A 5,128-nucleotide genomic window follows, 5' to 3' on the forward strand; every position below is an offset into this window, starting at 1 on the left:
TGTTTGAATCAAGGAGCAGATCGGGAGAGAATGACCAAGAATCCTGCTATGTGGGCAGGGGTTGGTGTAATGGACGGTGCAGATTAGGGCTCGGTAGTTCACGCCAGGTTAGTTTGTGAGGAATATGAATGTCAATTCAAGAGCTTACACAATTCATATGGCAAAGGAATGACTTCCTGAGAGTAGCAAAGGGGTCACACTGTAGGAAGATAAACTGATACATGGGCTCAGGTGGTCAAGAGAAGACATGGATGGATTATCCTTCAGAAGGCATCAACAGGACTTGATGAATAGAAAGGGACAGAGTTTCAGATGAGGAGGCAAATGCATGTTTGAGGTTGGGGTGACTCAGAAAACAGTAGCACCATGAGGAGAAATAGAAGTTCATAAAGATAAAAGGATTTTTTTTTTAAGGAGAAAGAAAACAAGTTTGGTTTTTAGCTTGTTGCGTTTAAGGTAATAATGAACCATACAATTTGTCATGGAATTTGGGACTAGAAGCAGAATTAGAAGTGCAAATTTTATTCATTGACACATCCATCCATCCAGTATACATTGATTGGTATCTAGAAGGTGTGAGACACTGAAATAGGCATTGAGGATACAAAGGTGAAACATAAATCCTGCCCATGTAAGTATGAAAGACATTTGTGTTGGACAGGGTTCTCTAGAGAGACAAACCAGATTGCTAGTAAGTATACATAAATATATTTATAAAGATAGATATAATATAAGAAATGAACTGTTAAATTATATACAGATAGATAATACAAGAAATTAACAGTTAAATTATAAAGTAGTGAGACACTAGCAGTCCTTTAAGACTTCAGAGCCACCAGTTGCCAGTCCCTTTCTGTAGAGAGAGTTGGGCTATATATACCCAGGCAGCAAACAGCAAGGCAAGTCACCAACTGTCACCAACTGTCGGTCCCCAGCTCCAGAGATGAACATTCCAATCCTGTGGGATTAAAGGGACCTCAACTTACAGTGACACAGTCCACAGGTTAGGCATCCTACAGGTAGTGTACCCCTTTAAATTGAGGCATAGAACAAGCAAGGCGAGACTCACCGAGCCATTTATCCCTCTGTCCTTCAGTTAATCCTACTTGTGTTTATCGGCCAGGCTGGCACAATAAACTATCGCAACATTCCTCTATAAACATGTAATTTTAAATAAGCAAGGTAAATATTCTAACAACTTTAATGTGAGTGAACATTTATATTTCTCTGTGATTATAGGCATTTGTTAGAAAGAATTCCAATTAATTGACCCAAATTCATGGCCTGGGGTTAAGAGAAATTCTAATGTGACCATTGGAAGAAAGCTGGAGGCTCTTTATGTGCTTTCGACTCTTGTCTCATGATAAAGTCACTTCCGCAGTGGCTCAGATGTGAAGAAATAGAACTGAAAGAAGAGGTTTGGAAGCTTATGTTGCTTCCTGGGGGTTGACTGGGTCTAAATTCTGTGGGTCATTTTAGCTGGGCATCACTCAGAAGTCATCTTCAAGAGGGAATCAATGTTACATGCACTCAGACTCGGAAGAAGTGAGGATGAGTATTCATGGGATTCTTGTTACTCTTTTTCTGTTGGAAGAGGGAGTGGTGTTGAGTGTAAGGTGCTGTGGGAAGCTACCAGCGGTAGAAATGTTGGGCAAGTGGGGAGAAGGAGTTTAGTTATCATATGCACTTCAGCTTCCTTGCTGTATTTTATGTGTGATAGCCTGGAAAGTTCAAGCATTTTTACAGAAGGAAATGGACACTCGTTGAAGTTAAGAGACTGCCGTTATAGGACTGGGCAAAAGTAAAGTTTGAGCCACAGCTTAGATTCCCACTACGGCTCCCATTGTGTCGACCGGTCAAGACAGGCTGTGTGCTCCAGCAGCAGTGTCCTTTATTCACCTCTGCAAGTTCACTCAGGTCTGCAGATTAGCTGACATGCCCTTCCTTCTCTCTGCAAAGGGTGGCTGGTGGTGCTGTGTGCTAGGCTTTGGACTGGTAACATAATGTTGGTGGTTCAAATCCATCAGATGTTCCATGAGGAAAAAATGAGGCTGTCTGCTCCTTGAAAGATTTATAGGTTTGAATATTCTATATAGGGTTGCTATGAGCCAAAATTAACTTGCTAGTAGTGGATTTTCTTCCTCCCCAAGGTCTAGACCCTTCAGATAAACCAGTTGCTGGCAAATCAATGGTAACTCATGGTATCTCCGTCCATGCCAGAGTAGAACGGTATTCCCTGTGGTTTCTTTCTTGCTTGCTCCTAAGAGTTTTCAAGGATTGATTTTTACAGAAGTTGATTGCTGGGTCTTTCTTCTGAGGCACTTCTGGGTAGACTTGAACCTCCAGCCTTTCACTCTCACTCAGCAGCCAAGTCTGTTAGACAGTTCTCCGTCCCAGTGATCCTGATCCGAATTATCCTCAAATGTCACCTTCTCTATGAGATATTCCCAGATCCCATCAACTAGCACTCGACTTCCTCCTGTGTACAGGCTCTCTCTCTATGGATTCACTCACTGTGTTTGGGAATTCTGGTTGTTATTTATGTACATACTTTCTCTCCATTGGAAGACAGTGAACCTCTTCAAGGCAGATCCTGGATCTGAGTCATCTTTGTTTTCTCCCAGCCCCTAAATACATATTGTTTGATTGAGTGAGTTCCTTTTTCATCACCCCAGTCCGAACCAACTGAAGGGATCCCAGGGACCACTTTGCTTCTCCATTTCAGGATTGATGTCACTTGGGTATTTTGAAGGCAGATAGATTGGGGTGGGGGTGGGGGGGGAAGAGGACACTGTTCATTTCAGTGTGATAAAAGATGAAAAATAGAAGTGGTGAGTAGAAGGATGCAGGAAGGAGATGTAATGTGCATGTTTGTCTGAAAGGGAGAAGAACCTCCGATGCTTATGTTTGTGTAAATTGAAATAGACTCCAGACTGCGTAATTACATTATTTTTCACAAAGAGAGTAAAAAAAAAACAAAAACCGCATGAAGTCAAGTGTGTTGCAGGGAGGTCAACAAAGGTAAAGGATAAATTGAGACTGGCCCTTTCCAGTCATGTTCCCTTTGGGCACACACCGTAATGGGCTGAGGTCCTGAATTATCCATTTTGTGATCACGTGGTTCTGTCTGCTGCCAGACGGCCCAGTGTGCTTCAAGCACAGCAATTAATTCCGAGCTCGGTGGTTCCCTTCCCACAGACTGTGCTGGGGAGTTTGGCATAGCGGCAGCGGGAGCACTGAAGATTAAGGAGGAGGAAGCAATCGGAACTGTTGCCACCTCCCTGGATGAAATCATTCCCATGCCAAAAACGCATTACTCACTCTCTCATATGCCAGGGAACAACTCAAGTCAAACCTCTTCTGAGCTGCTTCAAGGGGGCAGTTCAAGACTATTCAACTTTAAAGCTTGGGACCAAGTCATCTGGGTTAAAATATAAGAACTTGGTAACTGAGGTTTTGGGGATTCTGAGTGTCGGGAGATATCTGTTTTGACATTTACTTTTATTGAGAGCTTTCCAGGGAACCAATCATTAGTTCTCTTATTTTAATGAGCACAGAGAGTAGAAATCAGAAAATTCACTCTAAATTACGTGAACACATTTTGAGTGAGGAACATTAAAATCAACAAGGCTATACAATATAAAAAGCTAACAGGTGCAGCTACCGCCTCCCTTTAGTGATGGCTTGTATGCTGCCTGGATGATGAACGAGCCTCAGTGACATGTCCAAACTAAGATGGACTCGGACGAAAGCCCTGGTGAGCTGCTTCCAGACAATCAGCCAACAGAAACGCTCTGCGCCAACACGGTCCATTTCACAGCGTATCATGGGAGGACACAGGACTGAGCAGCATTTCATGACATTGTTTATGTGGTTGTTGTGAATTGTGAGTGGTCTGATGGCAGCTAACAACAGCACATCATTGAAGGTGAAAACCCTCTAACCCACTGCCATCTAGTCAATGCCAACATATTGCGACCCTGTAGGACTGGGTAGAAATGTCTGGGTGTTCAAGACTCTCTCTTTACGGGAGTAGAAAGCCTCCTCTTTCTCCAGTGACAACTGAAAGCTGTCACTTTTTGCAACACAACATTCTTGAACAGGACAGAATGTAGTAAAATACATACGATTGTCTGATAGGAATCCCCTGGCTGTGGGCAAAGAGACCCCTGATTGGTGGTGGTGCTCTTATCTCAGTCAGGGGCAGAGCAGACTGGCAACCCTTTGTTCATCCTAGCTTGATGCCCAGATCGTGGCCAGAGCTGTTTCATGCCTAGGGCACATTAAAAAAAAAAAAAAAAAAAAAAGAGTAGCAACGATTGTCTGATAGGAACAACGTTGGCCCTGGAGGTTTTATATCAATGTTATATCAAGACCACACTCACACCTATTGCAGTTTAGACACTTCTAGATCAAAGCCACACTGTTGGGCAGAGGAGAACTGTCCTATGGGGTTTCCAAGGTTGTGATCTCTGTGGAAGCGTCTGCTGCACATTGCTGGTGGGTTCAAACCATAGCTACGGTCCACTGTTTAACCTCTGAGTGACCAGGGCTGCTTCCACTCCCCCCAAAGTGCAGGATCAGGCAGGATTTCATTCTCTTGTGCATAGGGTCCCTGTGAGTTGAAACTAACTACAACACCTAACGAAAACAATAGCATTTAACTATTTTAATAATTATATTTCATATCTGGCATTATTTAAAATGGTTTTGCAATGTTTAGTTGCACTTGATTACGAGGGTTGGTCTTTTTTTCAACAATGCACAATTGGTCTGTGCCAAGCCATTTACTGCTTCCAATTCTTCCTTGAGGCTGTTTTATCCGTTCTCTTTGTATAAGCGAACTCTGGTAGTATAGTACGTTACAGGTTGGGCTGCTAGCCACAAGGTCAATGGTTCATAACCACCAGCTGCTCCAAGGGTAGAAAGATGAGGTTTTCTACTCCTGTAAAGATCTACAGTCTAGGAAACCCACAGAGGCAGTCCTGTCCTGTCCTATCAGGTCACTAGGAATCAGAATTGTCTGGATGGCAGTGAGGGAGTTTTGAGGCCTTGGGTTCCAGGATTGCCATCTGCATTTGTTGCACTTTTTCCTCTCTGATCTTTGATATAGAGGGTTGAGCAGTTA

The 5,128-nt window shown here is 43.2% G+C and overlaps 1 non-coding gene across 1 annotated transcript; it reads left to right on the forward strand.

Moving 5' to 3' along the window:
* The first annotated feature begins 4,142 nt into the window (after nucleotides 1-4,142).
* On the forward strand, nucleotides 4,143-4,286 carry LOC142449707 (small nucleolar RNA SNORA48). The gene has a single exon (XR_012784826.1). It is a non-coding gene; the product is annotated as a small nucleolar RNA SNORA48 (small nucleolar RNA).
* The last annotated feature ends 842 nt before the right edge of the window (nucleotides 4,287-5,128 follow it).

Source organism: Tenrec ecaudatus, chromosome 5, assembly GCF_050624435.1.
Source record: "Tenrec ecaudatus isolate mTenEca1 chromosome 5, mTenEca1.hap1, whole genome shotgun sequence".
In the NCBI taxonomy this organism is placed as follows: domain Eukaryota; kingdom Metazoa; phylum Chordata; class Mammalia; order Afrosoricida; family Tenrecidae; genus Tenrec; species Tenrec ecaudatus.